Raw genomic sequence first — 22,481 nt, 5'->3', positions numbered from 1 at the left:
TTGTTAGCATTTAAATCATGGATATGGAGATTACGAACAGTATTCAATTTAAAACATATCACTATTTTGTATTTTGACTGACAAACTATATATTCCTTATTTTTCGCGAGTACTTTTTATCGCGAACTGGCTCTTTAACGTCAAATCGTGAGAATTATAATTTGCGCATTAACGGTTGATAATTTATAATTTACATAGATTTCAGCACCATAAAAATAAATGCGAGTAATATTTTGAAAATCACGCGGAAATTAATTCCTCGAGTATAATTAGGAATCTACAGTAGGCTATATAAATTTTATTCCCATCTTTTCATTTGTTATTTGACGACATAGTTTTCCGGCTACCTGATTTATAAATAAGGCCACGGCTGGTCTTTTCAGGTGGGGAATGTGAATTACTTCTTTAAGGCACTTATCCCTATCAGGGACGCCAGAGGTATATCATTTTATTCCTTAATCACAGATAATCATTGATTGTAGCTTTTCTGATATCGATCATTTATGTTATTTTTATCTGATTCATCTTCAGGTAATTAACATAAAGTTTTATCTGTTATTTAGTTCTCTTAGTTGAAAATTCCTGTTTCAGAATTTTGACAATTTTTAAAACCAATGATAATTAAAGATAAAACAGGTTTAAAAGTAATTTGTGTAAGTTTTTAAAGGAATCTGAACTTATATTACAAATAAAATTGATAAATATTATAAGAATGAATCATTTTTATGTTTTAAATTTCGTATTATGTGAAAAAATCTGGATATGAATATCTAATTTCTTTGATGGTGAAAATTATGATTTATTGAATTATTTTCCCGAGAAACCGTATGCTTCTGTGGGTATGACGATACGTTTCATTTGACCGAAATAATATCTACAAATTATTTTATTTTAATCAAAAAATGACATCTATAGACTCCTTTTAAGAATATCCGATCCTAAGCCAGGAAGGGTAACTCTTTAATTTATAATTTAATTCAAAAGTCTTAAATTAAAGCTTGAAATTAAAATTTTTTTCATCAAAAATTTTTCATTTTATGCCTAAACTTATGATTCAATGTTCTTTAAAGTTTAACAAACGGTATTTAAAAGTTGAAATTTGTACCTATAGAAGAAAGAAAAAATTACATTTTTTAAAAAAAAAAAATCAAAGTTCTTTTAATTTAGTCTAGTTACCAATGTTTATAAGCAAGTTTTAAATTAGAAGTGATGTAAGGTGTTTTCCTTGAAAGGAAACACTTCATACACTATGCATTATGAAACGATGGAAGTAAGTACATGTAGGAGAAATGAAAATACCGAATTAGTATAAAAATCATGCAATTTTTTTTAAAACCTTTTTTTACTCCTTAAATGTATTTCTTGATCAATTATCATATAGAAAAAATTCACTATGTAGTTCTAATCGCATTTCCTGAAAAAAAAAATTGGTTGAGATTTACTTATTTTCCTTATAAAATATGAATAACTTTAAAGACGAAGTTTAAAGAAACACCGTGGGTAAATAAATTTTACTTTGGAATTTAGAAAAAATCTTTGTGACTTTTTAATTACTCTGCGTGATTTTTAGAACCTGAGGATCGGATAACCTTAATTTTAATTAGCCAAAGGTAGTTTATTTGTTACATTTTTTTTTTTTGACATTAAATAAGAACCAATACCGATTATATATGAGAATTTTCGATTAATGATAAATATCGCAATGCAATCATAATAATGTATAAAAAATACTGTAGTTTCTTTTATATTGCTATTTCTCTCATTTTTTTTTTTTGATATTCATGGCTTTCTATTAAGAATTAAACAAGGAAATAATAATCTTATAATTTCTAATTACCTTGGAAGTTTTCCTCCTCTGTTGGCAAAAATTGATTCCTTCATCTACAAAACAATCATTTTCTTGTTTATTTTTTTTCGTATGAGGATGTTATGTATATGTCGTTTACAATTTCTCTTATCAAATAAATACATTATCTATTACCATGCAGTTTATAACTGTATTACGCTTCAAGCTTTGATATAAACTTAAAATTTTAGATAAGAACAGACGTACATAAAAAATCCTTCCTATTTTTTAATCTTTGCCTTGTTTTGAGCACCATCCTAACTTTTATTAGAACAAAAATAAGAAATAGCGTAACAGCCACAGCCCCAAGACTTCCAAAGATTGCCCATTTATGTATGGAGCTATTTTCTGGGTTTGCTGTTGTTTGAAAATTCGTTGCTGAAGTGTTATGAATTCCTAAATCTGTAGGAATTCCAGGCGGAAATGTCTCTGTTGTGTTTTAGTAGTACATGTATAGTCCAAGTGCTATTTCGGTAGCTGTTGTTTGAAAATTTGTTGCTGATGTGTTATGAATTCCTAAATCTGTAGTAATTCCGGGAGAAATATCTCTGTTGTGTTTTCAGTAGACATTGTCCAAGTGCTATTTGTGAAAGAAGATTTATGTTTACAATTATATTTAACACAAACTACATTTTCCCAACTTGATAAATATAAAAATCACTTACGTATTTGCACATGATGGATCAGCTAGATAGCAATGGAACTGCTTGTTAATCCCATGACAGGCAGGGTCTGATTAAAATATATAAGAAAGATAAACATAACCCGATTTTAAAATAATGTGTCAACGAGTGTAAGGTGTCAATTGAAAGAAAATGATGAAAGATATTTTTCTTACATTTGTATATATCCATACTATTGAAATCAATATCTGGGCATCCAGTAAGAAAACCAGAACAGTTACTTGTAAAAAGTTTACCCTCTGCGGTTTCCAAACATTTGCCTAAATAGATAAAATAAAATTTAAATAAAAGATTCTTAAGTTTGTGGTAAAGATCTGACATGATTACAGGCATTATGATTCATATTATTAACATTGTAAATTTGCTCGGCGAATATTGTAACAATTTTCAAAAAAATTTCCCCGGTTCCCCTTTTTTTTTGCATTTGATTAGTTCCATTAATTTGGTTGATAAAAGGAATAGTTTCCCCATCTTCATATTCCTTCCGTTAGCATAACACAATTTTTCAAGACTACACACCTCTTTCTATTAATACCATGACTCCATTGTGACAGAGTTCTACCAGTTTGGTCTTTTCTCTGTTAGGGAGACATATATACTGATTATTTCCATATTTGTCACGACCACAGCCAAGTCTTGAAGAAGCTCTCACGGTATCAGCCAGATTACGGGGACGGAGTCGACAGTACTCTCCATAGCTATGATATAATTAGATACATGAAAAAAAAAAACATACCCATCAAGTGCGAATTTAAGTACTACAGAAAAAAATCATAATACACAGGAATTGCTGTTTTTTTTTTAGGTCAATGGGTGATTTAAACAGCAGGAGCACAATACTCAATGAGCCTGGACAGCGAGCCTTCGAAGGTGGCTAAATCATCTTATTTGCATTAAAAACAGCAATAACTGTATTATTTATATGATAAAATCTGTTTTTGATTTAAATAATAGATAAGTCTTATTAATTACAAATTTAAACAAGAATACATTGTAACAGGAAATAATGGATCAGGAATAATTCAATATATTGACCTGCAATAATTTCTTTTATTATACTTTCATGTTAAATACTAAAATCTGAGTGGCTAAGACGCAGTTAACAATCCGTTCCCTTACCCTCAGCCATAGCAACACACGTGACAACGGGCAACACAACGGTTATGCCACATGCGTGGGAAATTTTGCGCGTACGGTTCACCGTAGAATTCTAAAAGCGTCAGTTGCGCGTTTGAAAGAAACCCGAATAAATCTAAAGTCAATAAAAGCTTGCGTCCGATGTAGCTTATTAAAACAACAAACGACAGACGAAACATGCTTGCAAGTGCAGAAATAATAAATTTAGATGATAAAGGACTTTTGAGTATTAAACAAACAATAAAAAGGTCAGTAAATCTTTTTGAAGTGGGGAAGTTTCAAAGCTTGCTAAACATGAACGTAAAGACGATAGACGATTTTTTTTCTGAATCCTAAATCAACAAGACATTCAGTATAATAAAATAAATGGTGTTTGTTTTGGAGGGTAACAGTTGAAATTGACCCCCCTCGGAAAACCATTGTCAACCTCCGCTGACGCGTCGGTTGACAATGGTTTCCCTTGGGGTGTCAATTTAATTTTCCCTCCAAAACGGCCCTTTATATAATATACTCCCTGCAATAATCCCTGATATTGATATAGAAGTTCACTTGAAGGTCAATTGTGGTAGTATTTTTTTAAACAATTCCAATCTGATATATAGAAATTATTCAATCATATGATAATATACCTTATTTAGTTAAGTAGGTATAAAGTATAAAGTTATAATCGTTCATATTTTTTCTACTTTATAAAAGCATAAGAAAAAAATTGCCCCAATTAGTAGCACGGTGAAAAAGATAAGACTCCCACCTGATCGTAAAGCGTCTGAGATCAGATCAGATCATGCAACCAGTGGGCAACGTTATTTCATCACTGTTGTTTATTGTATATACTTTTTTAAAAAGTTTTCCTGTGAATCAATTAGTTTTTTTTTAGATTTTTTTCAAAATCAGATAAAAAATAAAAATGCCTAATTTCCCACATTGTATAATTTTACCTTTTTTTCCCCTTTCATAGCATAAAGAATCGCATTTCAAAAAGAATGAAGTACAATGAAGCACAATTAATTGGATTTAATAAATTCAAGTTAAATCAATTTGTGAAAGCTAAATAGGGTTCATGAAATTTTCACGGGTTTATGGGGTTTCCCCCACCCTTAGTTCATAGCGGGTAATAGAATGTGATCATATATGACGTAGGACTCGTAAATAGGCATACGCCATTTTTGATAAATTACTACGATGTCAGCACTAGGGTATACTTTTTGCATTCGATAAGCATTTTATTTATACACACTTTCTTGTCAAGAGTATCAGCCTGGAATGACGACTCGTATTCGTGTAAATTGAATTACATTTGCTCACATATTATTAGATTTACGTGTATGTGGGATTGTTTGTATATATTTTTTTTTGTAACTTACGCTCCAGCTTCAGAAAACGTATTGAAGTTAGTTTTGTCGCTACGGAGTACAGTATGTCTTATGTCCGTTTACACCGGTGACGACAGCTGATTACACTGAACAAACACAAATTCAGACCCTTTATATAAAGATCTATAATATTATGAGAGTTCGATCGAAAATGGCGGACACTTTCTTTTCTAGAATCGTATACAGTTTTAAGTATAAAGGCCATTTATAAAAGTTTTCTCCGACTAATGTTTAATTAAATCTTTAAAGAAAGTTAATGCTATATTGAATGATTTTCACTTTACCTTGATTAGGATCTATATGTGATAATTAAATATCAAACATTTAAAATAAAAATCATTTTCATTGTTATCATTTACTTTTTATGGACAATTAACAATTTAAATAAAATTCTTTAGATTTTGAAATTTTCAAATTTGACATTTTAACAACACTTTCAAAACATAAAGGACGTTAGAGGACTATATCTTTTTTATACTGAAAGGAAAAAGAAATTCAGGGTTACATAATATGCAAAAAAAAAATTTAGGGTACCAAAAATTTCAAAATTAATAAGATGAGAATCTTGTTCATTATGAACTAAAAACAGTGTTCAGAATTACTCAACAGTGAACTGTGTGACTCACCTTGGAAAAGTGCTTAAAAGGAAAAACATGTGCAACTTGATTTACAAGTTTTCAACCATCGTTTTGTACCATGTGATGCACTTGACGTATACAAATTGATTTTCAGTAGCATTTCTTGCAATCTTGTAATAGTTGACGAAAGTTCCATGGGGTCTGGCTTTTAGATTGCCAAAGTAAGGACAAAGGCAACAGCAGCTTGCTTTGCAGTCGCTTGTAAATTTCCCCCATAAAACGTCTTAAACGTCTTCAGAGAGCGCTTTGAATGATTTTCGATCAACCGTGACGATGACGTTAAGGCGTAACAGAGCCTCGTCAAGATCGGGTTATTCGTCATGCCACCTGTTTAATCGCCACTGCACTACATCAAAACTTTTATAAAAAGAGTATACATGTATTATCATAATCATTACATTCACCATAAAACTGAAAAAGAAATGGTCGGGCAATTTGGATCTTTAAGCTGTCAACTTTAGGTTGGGGTTTCATCTCACTGGCACATGCGCCCGTCGTTTGCTTATTTTTTTGGCTTCTTTACCTCCGGTCCATTGTAGCCTGGGTTTATCAAAACTTTCACAAGATGAAATACACCTTTAAGCTTGGCTTAATGGTTGCTTATAGGTCCATAATGATGGTTTAATGGTTGTCTTTAAGTCACCATTAAGTCACTATTAAGCGCCTTTAAGTAACATTTACACCACCATTAAGTTACCATTAAGCCATCTAAAAATCCTTAATGGGTGATTAAATGTAGCTTAATGGTAGCTTTATGGTGGCTTAATGGTGGCTTACAGGTCCTTAATGGTAACTTATAGACCACCATTAAGTCACCATTAAGCCGCCATTAAGCTAGTTACAGGTGCTTAATGTCCAAACTCCATTAAGCTACCATTAAGCTACCATTAAGCCACCACTAAGCCACCATTACGCAGTCGATATTACTGTTGTACGGGTGAAAAAATATTATTGTAGTGATTTGTCATCACAAATCATAAATGTTGAGTTCACACTTATCTTGACTTGGTGAAAAGAAGTAAAAGAACGAAATTCAAAATTAGAAAAAAAAAACACCACACACGGGGCGCGAACTCATGACCCTTCGAGTAGATGGCAGACACCTTAACCAATGGGCTAATTCCACTCTATGAAGAAAAATATAAAACATTTTTTTTTGCACAAAGTTTGTTTTGGACTTGTAAAAGTATTTATTTTGCTGAACGTCTCCAAAGTCTTGAATTGATTTATTAATCAAGCTATAAACTTTTTTTATATATGGATCTTTTTGAAAAGCTTATATCACATTAATATTTCTAAACCGTTGAGTTCGGCTTTTAAATTGTAATGAATTCGCTCTGTTATTTAGAGATTAATACGTGTAAGCATGAAATCAGGATTGAAATTAAATTAATTATAGATAAAACACAAAAAAATCTATCATCGGGAAAGACAGATGAATTTTTTTTAAATAATAAAATATTCTGCGGATATTAACGGATTTTGTGTCTAAGATTTAGGCCTAGTGACAATCATCGTTTACGAGTTACCCGGTTATTGTTTACAAAAACTTTTTTTCGAATATCATATTCAGTTAAAATTCTTTTTGTATCATAATGGGTATCAAAATAATTGTCATTTTACAATGAATCATAATTTTTAATTTGTTATATGCTTGCATTAAATTTGAAGTTTGTCAAAATAATTGATCATCAAAATCTGTTAGTGTACGTTGTGTATGTATAGTTTCCTGTTAGTTGACCGGGGACGGTGGACACCTAATTAAGGTCTATTGTTTAACCAGTCGGTACTGTACACTGTTAATCTTACCCCGTTTCCCAATGTGTATAAATCCGGTCGGATGTCATGTTTAATCTGATCGGCTGTTCTTCTGAAAATCGATTTTGAAATAACAATGATTGAAGACCGACTAATTTTGACAGATACTTACCGCCGCATTATAAAAAACAATAACGAATTAATTCAAATCATTCATGATGTAAAAGTCAAATTTTGAAAACTAAATATTTTTTAGTTAAACTTTGAAAACTAAACATTCTTTTATACCTGTGGACCCAGCCCCCCCCCCCTCCCCCTCCTCCCAAAAAAAGAGATTTTTTTTCTAATGAGAACTTGACTTTTTATTCCTGGGAATTATGAAGCAGAACTTATTGTTTTTAACACATGAAATAAAAATACCATCTCTTTAAAAAAAAAAAGGGTTATAATTATATTTGGTGTTTATATTAAATAAAGATAATTTTAAGAACAGATTGTTTCGGTAGTGAGAAATTAAGATATTTCACAGGGGGTTGGCCCCGGTGTGTAAACCTATAATTATTTATTTTTTAAAACAAAAATATATACACAAATAATAAAAACAACGTATGTAATAATTATTTTTTTAAGAAAAAATCAGATGCGGTAATAAGATAAAATTTCTTTTTTATTGATACTGTAAATGATTAAAATAAAATATTAGAAACCGGGAGCAAGCCCCTGTTAGCTAACTTTATTCTCAGTGCCCGAGATTTTGCATGATGACAGAAATGTTATTACAAAATTACAATCGAGACAAAATTGTAAATCCCCAAAAAACAGATTTTTCGTAAATGCGTGACATTGAAATAACTTAGATCAAAGATTCGATATAAAATGCGTAGAACGTAAAAGTTTAATGAGGTTTGACCATTAAGTCACCATTAAGCTTGGCTTAAAGGGGGCTTAATGGTAGCTTAATGAAGTTTGGACATTAAGCACCTGTAAGTTGCAGCTTAATGGTGGCTTAATGGTGGCTTAATGGAGTTAACTTCTTTAAGCACCATTAAGCCACCATTGAGCAATTGCTTAAAGGTGGTCTTTCGTCTTGTGTTTCTAGCATAACATTACATTTATTCACTGGACTACTCCTCGTAAAGTCCATCTTGTTCTCTTGGATTATTTGTAGGCTGAGTGAAAATAGGTTCGAAATATAAAAATGGCCCCTTTCAACTAAGGGTTATTTGTTGAAAAGGTTAAAAATAATCCTATTTGGGATAAACACACTGATGAACTCCATCAAAGGAGAAACAAGGTTGCGACAGGATGCCAAAAAAGACATTGAGAATTTTCAATTTTCACTTTTTGGGGGTTTTGTCATATCAGTTTCAATAACTCACGAATTATGAGTCAAAGCTAGATGAAATTTTGGTTACATTTTTGTTAAAGTTGATTTTAAATGTAAGATAGAATTACTAGATAATAGATACAGAAAAATAAAATTATTGCACCTTAAAGATAATCCTGCTTTTCTTTTTCCTTTCAGTAAATTATTAAGAACTGAATTTGAAAAACTACCAAATAAATTTTATACTATAAAACTGGGGGGGGGTGTAGAAAATGAAGCGAGAGACAAGAAATGAGAAACAACAGAATGCCGGAAGCATTATTGGATGACTTGATTCATATAAGCAATAACTTATTAAATATTTCTTCACTCTGAAAGTATTTATATTGCTTGCTGTATTAATTACTATATCAAGCTTTTACGTTAGTTGTACAGGTCCACATAATATGTCCTCAGTTATCATTTCGCTATACATCTGTTATCTACCAACATAATACCAAGTGCAAGCTGCACTACTATGGTTAAAGGTAATTGGCTATTTAATACTAATCAAAAGTTATTGGTTCTGTAGGATTGTACGTTCATTGTATCTTCATTAACAAAATAAATGCTTAGAATTTTATTAATACATTAACCGTATCTGTTGCATTTTCTTCAAATACATTTTTCTTTTATTTTGAAATGAAGTAAAATTCTTTTTCCATATGCCTTGCTCTATATTTCTAAGTATGGAGGTTACTTGGTTACGGTTCATTTTCCTAGATTTTACATATTGTGTCCGTCTTGAGCATTTTCTTTGATTATTAAGCTTATACACGTAGCTGTACATTTATAATAACATTAAAAATTTGAGTCTTGTGAATTTTTTCGTTCAAGTGTGCACCATATACAGAAAAACAGGTATTTAAATAAATTGCCGAGGCTTTATATACCATAATGTGAAAACTTCTCAAATCAAATCCTGATATCTTGCATTGTTTTTAAATTATATTCATTATATAACCATTTTCTATCATTCAGTGTAGATATTAAGGTCAATTTCCTCTGAAAAATGCACATGGGTGAAACCAATTTTATGTTAAAGAATTATTGTATTAAAACGAAAGTAGATTTTTGATCAAGTTATAAAAGCTATATTTTCAGAAAAATGAAATATAATTGAAAAAAAAATGTTTTCATCTATTTTACCTTATGTATATCATTCTATCCATCTACATCTCCACAGGGGTGTTTTTTTTAGTTATCCCCCTTTTTTTTTCAATCAGTAAATGTTTTGATATATACCTGTAATGGCGTCCGTTGTCGACCTTCGGCAATTTATTTAAATACCTATTTTTCTGTATATGGTGAACACTTCCTTAAAAAATTCACAAGACTCAAATTTTTAATGTTATTATAAATGTACAGCTACGTGTATAAGCTTAATAATCAAACAAAATGCTAAGACGGACACAATATGTAAAATCTAGGAAAATGAACCGTACCAAGTAACCTCCATACTTAGAAATACAGAGGAAAGCATATGGAAAAAGAATTTTACTTCATTTTAAAATAATAGAAAAATATATTTGAAAATGCAAAAGAAACGGTTAATGTATTTATAAGATTCTACGCATTAATTTTGTTGATTAAGTTATTATGAACGTACAATCCTAACATTTACAAAGATAAATTCATTTTTTTTTTTTTCAAAAATCAAAAAGTTTATATCTGAGTTAAAATAAAAAGCCAAATCCTTTTATTTAATATTTTATTTAAACAAAGGATGATGTGACATAAGTGCTATTTGGGGCCCCTTTTTCCACGACGATTTATATTTAATCTACAACGATGTTGTTAGTTTTCAAACATGAGTGAATAAATACGAAGCCTCTTGAATAGTTTTAATAGTTAGACACATTTAAATTATAAGGAATACTGCACTATCTTTGTTTTTATAGACCCTATCAGAGCTTAATTCGGCCAGGTTTGTGAGAATATTTTTTTTATGGCAAGAAAATGGGCGGGTCTTAGTACAATAGAGGGATATGCTTCCGAGAAGACCTTATATGGCTATTGTTATTATTTCGCACTTAGTCATTGTCCAATCCGATGACAGAACAACAAAACATGCTGGTTTACTACGTGTACATTTTACCGCAGACACGTGGTTTAAGTAAATTTACCTGTTGTCCTTTTCTACATTTCAAACTTTTATAATGGTCAGCGAGTGCTGTTTATACTTAATAATACGCATAGTTTTTTCAGCATTTACGGATTTAGGACAAGAAAATGCATTTGAAACTTGTATTCACTGATACTCGGGAATACGTGTAGACCTAGCGAATCGCTCACCAAACACGCTACAAAACTTAAGGGGGATGTAAGGCCACCTTTAGTGAAGTGAGAACAAATGTAAACATTTCTTCAAATGGCTAAAATACATTATATTTTGATCAAATTTGAAGTTTTTATGATAAAGATACAATAAATATGCATAACTGAATGCATGTTGTGTATATATAATCCATACTTTTGCAGAAATATGCTTTTGATATGCTTCTTAGAACTGCGCAACTAAAGAATTCAGCAGAGCCTTGAAAAATCCAAAAAAATATGCAAACTGTGCAGTAATATTCTCTCTACAACCATTTGTTGAGAAAATATCTAAATTTTGCACTTTTAAATGATTATTTCAAGTTCAAAACAAGGTACCGTTGTCTTCAAAAAGAGTGTAAAGAACCATGAAAGTAGTTCATGGATAGCAGCACGTGGTCTATTTTTAGCACAGAATTTTTTTCCAGACCTCTTGTTAATATGGAGGGACATAACAATCTTTAAATGTAGAAAAAGAAATTACAGTTAAAATATTTCAAATAATATGAACACTTTTAAAAGATGAAAGGTGTTTTAGTGTTGCTTGAAGTAATTTATTTAGTATTATTATCGAACAGTTGTTAAATAGTGTACGTATTGATATATAAAAAAAATCTTCAAGTCTTTGATTCCAGGTAAGAAAAATGAGCACCATCAAAGTTAAAAATTAAGAGTTTCTAAGTTTGCCATAGATAACTTATATTATCTATCAAAATTTTAATCATCACCTATGAAACACAAAGAAATAAGACACATATAATCGATATGAATGACCTTGTTTTAATACCTACTAGTACGAGGGGTGATAAAAAGTTCAAACTTTCTCTATATCTACAAAACCACAATTCAGATTAAGAAACAAAGCCAAACACAAGTTCTATAAATAGCATATGCTGAAGTTTTGCTCCTTGTTTGTGATATCACAATCTGAAAATGACGTCATGCAGGTACTTGTGTCGAAAATTCTATTTGCCGATAATGTCAAAATTAAAATTTTACAAAGTAAAAAGAAAAAAATCAACATAATTAAATATTTTATACAAGCTTTAAAATGACGTTTTGGTGGTCCTCCCAACTCAGGGAAGAATTACTGGGTCCGTATTTATAGGTTTGAAAGAAATTCCTTAAATTTAAAAATAATTGTTAAAGGAAAAAAAAGAAAAAAAATGTCGTGTAATTGGATGTAAAAAAAAAAATGAGTCGGGCTATTTCCAGGCAGTAGATCTGGAGAGAGGGTAACCAAATATTTTTATAACAAGTGGTCTTATTAGGCTAGTATATATTCCATTAAGTACTTAGTAATGCAAAATTTTTTAATCTTTTACACTATTTTGACAAACATAGGATTTTCGAAATTGGGGGGGGGGGGGGGGGGGCTTTTACTTCTTTTTTTGCGATGATAAACATAGCATATGCAATGGACCTTTCTTTGCAAAAATTGTACTCGCTTCTAAATTTCGAAGAAACAATTCAATATATTTTATCAAGCTTCGTATGTTCAATGAGCGAGAGCTTACAACGTTGTCAACATGATGAAACATGATGCGTTTTTATGTCCAAACATTACTCCATACAATGTGTTGGTCATTGCAAACAATCCAGCTATTTATGTGAGGTTCTTGAAGGAAATCCTATAACTGCCTATTTTTTCTATCTAACTTCTAAACAAAATATACATAGGTACCAATTTTGAATGTAGGACATGCAATTACAATTTGTTTTTCATGCACCGCATATTGTATAACATTTTCAAATTAAATGCTAAGCATCCTCCTTGCAGTGCCCCATTTGAAAATAACTTCTTTCGCCACAGAAAAAAGACCCGCCGTAAACACATATGTTTAGGACATTTATATCTTTTTTTCTCGAGTTTTAAAGAAACCAACAAATTATCAAGACTTGTTCCATGAAAAATTAAATATAATCATGGTAATAAAAGGATTATCCACAGCAGATATATGCACATGCCAACCACGTGCTCAGTGGAATAATTTAATCGAGGAAACTCGAACTGAAAACGAAACAGTTTTTCCCGATTTGCTGGAGTGGGGTTAAAATCGCGTTTTTTTATTAATCAGATGACGCGATGCAACAAATAAAAGTAGGAAGTAATATAACCTAGTGATTATTACTCAGTAATTTCTTGTCTTGATGTTATTATGGTCGCATTTATTAAAAATTAAAGCCGCTTGGTCCGATTCTAATCGCTAAAAATATATATTCCTTTTTCTTCTTGAGAAATAATTGTCCATAAATTGTTTCAACTTTTGTCAAATTATATCCCCAAAGCCTTTTTCTTTTTAAGATATCAAAATTCAAAAGTTAAAAAAATAATTTTTGTTAGGTCACACAAAAAATAATCCTATGTTGATCATTGTTGATATTGTGTGAAATCACCTTCCAAAAATTAAATTTATCGCTTACATGTTTATCTCATGAAGAACAAACCCGAGCATTTTTTCACAACAAAGTACATTTATTACCTGGACACGGACAGTATTTAAGCTTCTTTAAAAAAAATCATTTAAAAAATCTGATTTTCTTTTATTCTTTAAATATGCATATTAATATAAAAATTACTATGGATAATATTCAATTATTTTCTTAATTTTGAAAAAATGTATTATGACTAAAGCTTCTACTAATAGAGAAAAAAAAATACTCCGGTTTGAAATAAGTTCATTATTAGATAAATCGGATCCGATAAAAATAGGATCTCCCATGATCTGTAGTTGGATATGATTTTTATCCAACGAGTTGTGTGATTTTTATCCCCGAGCCTTGGCGAGGGGATAAAAGCACACAACGAGTTGGATAAAAATCATATTCAACTACAAAACATGGGAGATTCTTTTTATCCCATGTTTAATACTTCACAACCGATGTTTAACACTGTTTTATATAGGACTCTGCTATATTTTACTTCCTCACGCTAACGCAAAAACCATTGTGACGTCATAACTGTGGGATATGAAAACGATATCCCATGAGCTATATCCACGGGATAAAGGTATAAACATGGGATAAACTTATTTTTTTCAAAATTGACTTCACAACAGATCTTAACTTCCGTCAGGAACTACTGTTTGTCAATAAGGTTTTTGATCTGCGTTTTCCATGTAAGGATTGTTGTATTTAACAATTAAATCAATCTTATAATGAATTTTTATATATTATCTATGTAATGACGTACTTTTATTGTGTAAGATAATATGTGCCTGTTTCGTGTTAAGCGGCTTTAAGTATCAAACACATGCAGAAATATATTCTGTCTTTTTCAGATTGTTAAAAGAAATTCATTCGTAGCATCTAAAGGAGAGGCTGAAGAAATTTGTTTTTCTGCATTTTCCAGATCTTCATTGTATCAAACATGTCAAAATAAAGTAGCAGAATTCACAAATTCATCGCTTTCAAATTGTGTGATGGATGTAATGGTAATGTAAAATTGTGGTCTTGGTATTTTGATGAGTATTGAACATTTTAACAATAAAGCAAAATATGAAATTTTCGAAATTTTTACTATTACTTACTTGTTCTATATCCCTTCACGTATCATTTAAAAAATACCTTGAAAAAGGAGTCACATACGAGGGTTGTCCAAAAAGTTCGTGGACAGCGTGGTATTTGTTAAAATAAATGGTTCTATATAAATCTATTAAACTATATCAAAATAATTCTTACGAAAAAACAAGTCAGAATGATTTAATTTTTATTAAACGAATAATTTTCTGATATCGTAAGTATGGCTTACTATAGAGACAGTGAAAATACTAAACAAAAACCCTAACAGGTATGTGTCAAACCTCGACAGAAAAAGCGACGTCGGCCATCCGAACGACAGCGTCCAATTAAAAAAAATATGTTTTAGTACGGTTGAAACGACGTAAGAGACAAAACATTTTAAAACAACTCAGAAAAATATTTAGTTTATTGACTTGAGATTGGTATATACAATTTTTCAACGATGTGAACTAGTTCGAAAACACCACAAGAATTTAAAAACACGTGTCATTTGCTGAAAACGGAGATTTCTATTCATGACGTTGTTATAAATCTAGCGCAGCGTCGGGCTGGGCTGTGCAGTTTGTGTATACAAACTGTTTATAATGATGACGCTTGTAAATTTTTGTGCGTTATTTTGAATTTGTAAAAATAAGTAATCTACACCTAAAGATTATGCTAGACTTGGAAGTGTGGCGCCATAAAAAAGAAAATGTAGTGTTTGTTCATGAAAATGTGTTAAAATTCAAAATCCAAATGTTTGACGTTATAGTGAAATTAGATTAACGTCAGACTGGTCCGTGCAAATTATCTGCGACCTTTAAAGACCCCGATTTTTTACAAAAATATTAAGTTGCATCAATAAAATTTAAATCATTCTGCCTTGGTTTTTCATAAGAAATATTTCGATAAATAGCAGATATTTTGAGTATATAGAACCTCTTATTATAACTAAAAAGTTATTGTCTAGGAACTTTTTTCAACCCTCGTTCATATGTATATCAATTTTTATTAGTCCCCTACCGGTGAAAATGTCTGTCTGTCCATCCGTTTGTCTGTCTGTCCCCGTCTGTCTGCCAGTCTGTCCCACTTGGTTTTCCGCACTTTTTTTCTAAACGCTAGCAGATATTAAGCTGAATTTTGGTATGTGAGTGTATCTAAATGAGTTACAGATCAAGTTTGAATTTCGCATCGCTCCATTGATTTTTGACAGAATTTTTTCATATTGGTTTCATTAAGATCGGGTTCGTGCTGCGCTAACTTCCGATGGTTGACATATATAAATACGAAGCGAGAAAAAGACGTTTAAAAAATGAGTTGAATTGTTGTCTTAACGGGGATTATTTTATTAAGTTTAAGAAATTCACAACCTAAAAATCATGCAGTTTTACCTTGGACATAAATTTTGCATTTTGTAAAATGACATCCTGAAGAAAAAGGGGAACCCGGTAGGGGACATGTATTGCATATGCAATACTCTCAGAATGCTTGTTATTTAAAACTTCAACAAAATCTTGGGGAAAAAAGAAAGACCAAAGACGTAGTTATAATTAGCTTTGAGTTTAATTTTAGTTGACTGGAGATGAAAACATAACGCGACTTCATTTGGATGCAGCCAATCAGGAATGTGCCATCGTTGCCTCCCAGAATGTGACTTTTCAATCTAAGGAGCCGGATGTGGTAACTGAGATCGAAATGGTTTGTCTAAATAACTGTAGTGAGAAAGGAACTTGCAATGAAGGTAGAATGCTATTTTGATTTGATAATCATTTTTAATGAATGAATAATTGTTCATATTATGTAATTATTTAATTTTGATGAGATCTTATATTATTACGGACCCGGTCAGGTATTGGATGACAAAGGCCGAATTCAAAAGAAAATAACCTTTTTATCAAACAGTGGGGAATTTTTGTTTTCAAAGATACATGCTTTAAAACGCACAAATTGATAGGTTGATAAAAATTAATGTAAATGGTCATAAATGATTTGTCGAAAGGAAACCCCGAAAAGCGCATGCATGAACTTTATTTCGAAACGAACGCATTCTGATGTACAACTCTCGTACTGTCTGGATCAATCAGAAAGCTATATAGAATTTTCGTTATTTAAAGAAAATGTGATATTATACAAAAATTTGAAAGCAATAGTGAAGAATTCTCAAAAAAGCTTTATTGTTATTCATGAATTCATTCATTTTAAATATTACTGAATTTTTTTTAAAAATCAGTTAATAACACTGGAGTTCATTTTTTATATTTATATGTCATCATCATTAACTTTATTTCGCTGAATTAATTTGCTTAAAGGTAACTGCACATGCCTTGAGGGATTTGCTGGAACTGATTGTTCTTTTGACAAATACGCTCCTCCAGAGTTATTTTCAAGCATTGATGAGAAGATATGTGACCTTTCCAAAGAAGATTGCTTTTACGGAAGTGTTTATGGACAATATTTCTTTGAAAATTCTAGGACGCTTTGTTATATTAACAGAACAACGGTAAGCAATCGTTTGTGATGTGGAATGCTGGTTGGTCATTAAAATTATCCTTTTAAATCCCCTTGTGGCCAGGTGTCATGGAGGAGTGAACATCCCCTGCCCATCGGTCACAACCACCGTGTGCTCCTTGTCATGGTTGGGAAATAATGGAAATATATCCGTCGACAATTCAGTGTATTAATAATGGCCTAACAATTAGTATAAAAAAAGTCAGTCAGCAATTGACTCAATGATAAATTGTATTTGCTGAAAAGGTTATTGTATCGACCATACCTAGTACTTACGAAATGATGACTTTAAACGAGACTTCTGATATTCTTGTTTCATAAAACGTACTTACCTTTTCGAAAAAAAAATACACACAAAGTAATTTGAAAGAGTAAAATGACATCAAAATGATGTTAGTTAAAAACCAACTTTAGCCAAAATTTTGGAGCGGGTATTTGTAATTAAAAAAGACATTGTCATGGCAAGTTTAAAAGGTGATAAAATAAGTGTCTCAAAGGAAAAATGTTACCCATGCTATTAGAATAAAAAAGCCAATAATTGAGATGTATTTAAATAATAATGCATTATAAACAACCTGGTAAGGTTTTTTTTTAATGGGCCAAAAAGTTAATTCCAAGTTTAAAAAGATGTAGATAACGATACAAAAGAAGATATACTTAGGAATCTTTTACGAATGTTTTTAAATGCCTTATTAACTCAGGAATAGATTACCATTAAACTAGAGAAAATACTTTTCTAATGATTAAATGTGAAAAATAAATGAAAACAGAACTCCACCATATAATTTCCTTTTTTTAATACAGATGAAAACTAAATAATCCACTGTCTTTTCAGAAAGGTTTACAGAAAATTAATCTTCATTAACGAAGATAACCCTGTTAATTTTACATAAACCAATAAAAGCCTGTATGAAAATGACACAAAGATCTTTTTTTTTATTTATTCGTAGAAAGGTTACATAATTAATGAATTAAAGGAGTCTCAAATGTGCATAGTTCCTCTACAATAAAGAGTTTTGGCACAATCATTTACATGTATGTCATTTCAAAGTTATCAGAACGAATTAAATAAAGGGATATATTTAAACATTTTCAGTGTGCAGTTTATATAATTTTGTTAACGGCATTAATATGGTATTGACTGTAACGTTTTCCTTAGTTCAACAGGTATACATGCCGACAAAATAAGAGGAATACTAGTGTACTTTATCATCTCATCCTACGGTAAGATAAAATATAAATATAAAGTGCAGATATAAATATACAATTAAATATAACAGGTACATGTTACCATTAAGGATAGGTGGTAAGATTTTATGTATGAAAATATAAAAACGAATTTATATGTATATCTATGACACACAAAGGTCACTTTTTATTGGCTCAGGGGAGTCAAAGCCTAGTTCTCGTCACACTACACGGTTCTTTTCGTTTTAAAATAATCCTGAAGTAAAGAATTTTGACCAGTCAATGAAAGGGAAGAAAAATTTCTTCCACTCTGAGAGATCCATAAAGGGTAATGAAGAACACTTTACACGGGGATTTCTGTAAAAAAAAAAGGGTAACATTTAACATTTTTTGACAAAAATGCACAAGAGACTTTAATAAAATATATTTAGAACCTTTATACATTAAATTGACTTTTGTAGCATAGAGGAATTAAGGAATGCTGTGTATAAAGAAAAGGTGAGAAAAATTATACACGGCTGACCAAAAAAAATTTGAAATCAATATAAATTGTGAACAAGGCATTATTCAAAGACCATTGGAATTCCCAGGGAGCCCTGGAGAGTAAGATCCGCTTTCGAACTGTCTCAACCAGTGGTTTTTTTTTTTAAATATTTAAACAAACATTTAACAATTGGTGTGAAATATATTTGTAAAGATGTTCCGGTGATGAAGTTCCTTGCTACAAGATTATCAAAATGATCGTAAAGAAATAATGATTCACAACTAGGATGTACAATTTACTATAAAGGCATAATTAACTGTCAGTATAGCTCAAGAAATATCAAATTTGAATAAGTTTTTATAAAGCTTCTGAGATATACACCATGTAACTATTTCTATTTTGTAACCTTTAGCTACTCTTTCCAAATTTTGACATATATGTATATGTATAATCTTGGAGAATTAATTGAAATAAGGAAATTATTAATCTTATACTTAAATATTTGTTTCTTATCAAAACACTCTGTTCTGGAAATGAGCGACAATAATTGAGATTGAAAAGATCAAAGTACATTAATTGCACATTAAACTTATACTTACTTTGATCCTACAAGGTTGAAAACATCTTTTTGAACTTCATCCAGATTCAACGCCTCACAGAGTATCTTAGAAAACGTCATCTTTCTTATTTCTCTTAGCTGACCTGTCAAAAATCATTATTCTATTATATTTACAACTTGTTCAAGACATGTCCACTATTTATTTAAAGATAAATTAGCAAAACGCAAAAAATATTATAGACCATAATTTATTCAAAATTTTAGATTTAATTAATGAAAATGGATAGAGGTGACATTAGGCATTTTAGATGTTATTACACATTTTTCTATTCTATTGTACACGTGAGTAAAAATAACCTTTGAGAATCCAATTAAAAAATGCATTCAGGATATATTCTAAAAGAGAAAATGTTATGTTATCCGTTTACGAAGATTAAGCCAAATACGGTCTTATCTATACCTATCCCAAAATAAAGACCTGAAGATACCTCTAGTGAATCCCTCTATCCCCTTCGTTTCGTACCAATATCTGTCCCCAAACCTTAGTTCCTTGAACTGCCATCCTAATAAACATTCAAAAGCGGACCTACTACTGCGTCTGCTCGAGTTGTTTCTGAAATCCCTCCAACAAAGACATCAATGTCGTCAACGTGGCTGTAAAATGAACCGCCATTTATCTAAACTTTATGAACAACATCTTATAAGGTCTTTAGGTTAATCAGATATAACCCTATGGCTTATTTTTTTTTTTGAAATCGAGATTTCATGTGAGACACGCTTACTCATAAACATCTTGCAAATCTCGCAATTGTGTCGGAGTTATGATCTTGTAATTCAAAAAGTTGTTGCTACCGAAAGTTTACACAACTTCCTCCACTCGTTGTAGGCGGGCAAACCGTGGTCCCGTCATCTTTGAATGTTGAATGACATTAGGTCAAAGGTTACTCCATTAACATCAGGGAATAATTCATTTCTAGCAGCATTTTCAATTTGTCTGAAACAGTTAAGAAAAATAGTTTACACTAGATGTCATGTTTTTGAGTTTTCCTTGCTTTTTTTTTTTATTTTTGCAGAATTTTGAATTCAAATACGATTTAGATAAAGACTCTGTTGATTCAAATATTACTTCAAGATTGTCCATCTATGTAATCTATTCATTATTTTTAACAAAAGGTTAATATCTCAATAACTTTTCTACATTTGGTTGTATATAATTTTATTATTTAATTTGATTAACCTTATCGTCTAAAGTAACGTGATGGTGAAGTAGAGTAATGTACCTATCAACTTTTCTTGCAGGGGTGCCCAATAAAAACCGCGCTAAATCTGGAATGTTTTGTCCTTGTTGTGTGACAACAATATTGGGGTCCATGAAGACATCTTCCGATTTAAATACTTTAGATGTAGCAAACATACGCGTCATATAGCCTAGCTCTGGTGGAATCTGGATAGATGAAAATTTGTATGAATCAATGTTTATTTTTCTTCCTCAACTACAAGAAATTAATTTTCTTTAATTTTAATAACATTGGGGAAATTTAATGAAAAATAGACGTGACTTTTAAAGAAATTCAAATGTATAGAAACCCCCAAATGTTATAGTGAAAAATGCACAATCTTTTTTAATATAATTATTAATGAAAATATATTTTTTACTAGGAAGAAGGCTAAAATAGGCTTTTCTTGCATCCCAATCCCATTCACTTATGTGTATAAAATTTTGTATTGATTAAAAAAAAAAATAAAGTATAAGTTGCAACTATGTAACCTGTGAGTGTCCATATCAAAGCGCTGCAGTTGCAATGACGTTCTTAACAGTGGGGTTCACTTTTGGATCATATCTGTTCCAATATCCATTTCTTCGAAGTTTCAACAAAATTTCTTACGAGTGTCTTTCCCTAAAATGGCGGGAAGGTATTCCCCATACGTCACTTGTTGCATAATGGCGCCCATAATCTTTTTGGTTTCCAAAAAACATTTGACTAGATAGTCCAGTAAAATTGTGAAATTAATAGAATTGTTTCAATTATAACACAATGTGGGATTTTATCTCAGTGATACATTTTAGATTGAGTATATGCTTCGCAGAATAATCTGGGTTGCACATACTATTTTTTTTTTTTTGTGTGTTAGAAATGCCACAGTGACTAATTATACATGGTACGTGACGTAATTTCCCTCCTTTCTAAGATAGCAGACGAGCACATGGGTAGATTGGTTCAGGCAATACAATAATATCAATTTTGGATCGATATTTAAAAAAAAACGTGTTAGCCTGACAGTGTCTTCTCAAATAGAGCACGTTTGACCATTTTTTCTGAAAGGTTAAATCCGATTGCGCATACCTTCATTGGATTGAAGGTTAAATAAGCCTAGTTGTCTAATTTTCAAATGAATATTGGTATGAATTAAAAGCGGCTTTTACAAATGTATTGTCATAAAAAATGTAACCTTTATTCCGGTGCCCAGAATAACAAATTTAACTTAATAGAATGTTATGAAGCTAGGGAGCTAGGAAAAACCGACCTACAATGTATAATGCCGGTGATGGGGAATAACTCTTGCTCAAATCACTTCGATGAAAAACCATACACTTACATTATTTATCCAATCACTACCTTGTGTTGGGGTGGTCACGAATAAGTGGCCTTCTAAAGGTGAAATAATTAACGTTTTATGCTAACTACATTATACAAGCCGCTCCTTAAAAACATATAAATTTACATTGATTCATTAACTTTAAACAAATTGCTATAAATAGATACAAGTTTTTGTAACATAGTTTCAATCAAAATGTTGGACAGGTACAAGCAATGGCAAGGGACATACATGTAATTCAAAAGGCAAACTTTAGGTAAAGGGGGGGTCACGAATAAATGCCGTGCTAGGGTGAAATAATTAACATTTTATGCTAATTATAAAGGCCAATAATGTTACAGGAAAAATTATCCGTATGTTCGCAGGTGCATGAAATATAGCATGTGTAGTCTAACACTTGCATGGGTCAACACGAGTGCAAAGGAATGCACAATCATTTAAATCTCAACTCAACACCTTTATTGTCTTTATAAAAACAACCCAAATTATAATTCAGGTAACCTCAAAATTCTTCTGGACAAAAACA

General features: G+C 31.0%; 1 long non-coding RNA gene across 1 annotated transcript; it reads right to left on the bottom strand.

Annotated features, from left to right (window-relative positions):
- Window positions 1-18,518: 18,518 nt before the first annotated feature.
- On the bottom strand, window positions 18,519-19,909 carry LOC134236423 (uncharacterized). Its single transcript, XR_009985610.1, has 3 exons — window positions 19,846-19,909; window positions 19,398-19,500; window positions 18,519-18,671 (listed from the first exon to the last, which is right to left on the bottom strand). It is a non-coding gene; the product is annotated as an uncharacterized LOC134236423 (long non-coding RNA).
- Window positions 19,910-22,481: the final 2,572 nt, after the last annotated feature.

This window comes from Saccostrea cucullata, unplaced genomic scaffold (assembly GCF_032062105.1).
Source record: "Saccostrea cucullata isolate Sc308-1 unplaced genomic scaffold, CSIRO_AGI_Scuc_v1 ctg2812, whole genome shotgun sequence".
NCBI classification, from domain to species: domain Eukaryota; kingdom Metazoa; phylum Mollusca; class Bivalvia; order Ostreida; family Ostreidae; genus Saccostrea; species Saccostrea cuccullata.
The sequence above is the reverse complement of the archived record's forward strand: the minus strand, read 5'-3'. Positions and strand labels throughout refer to the sequence as shown.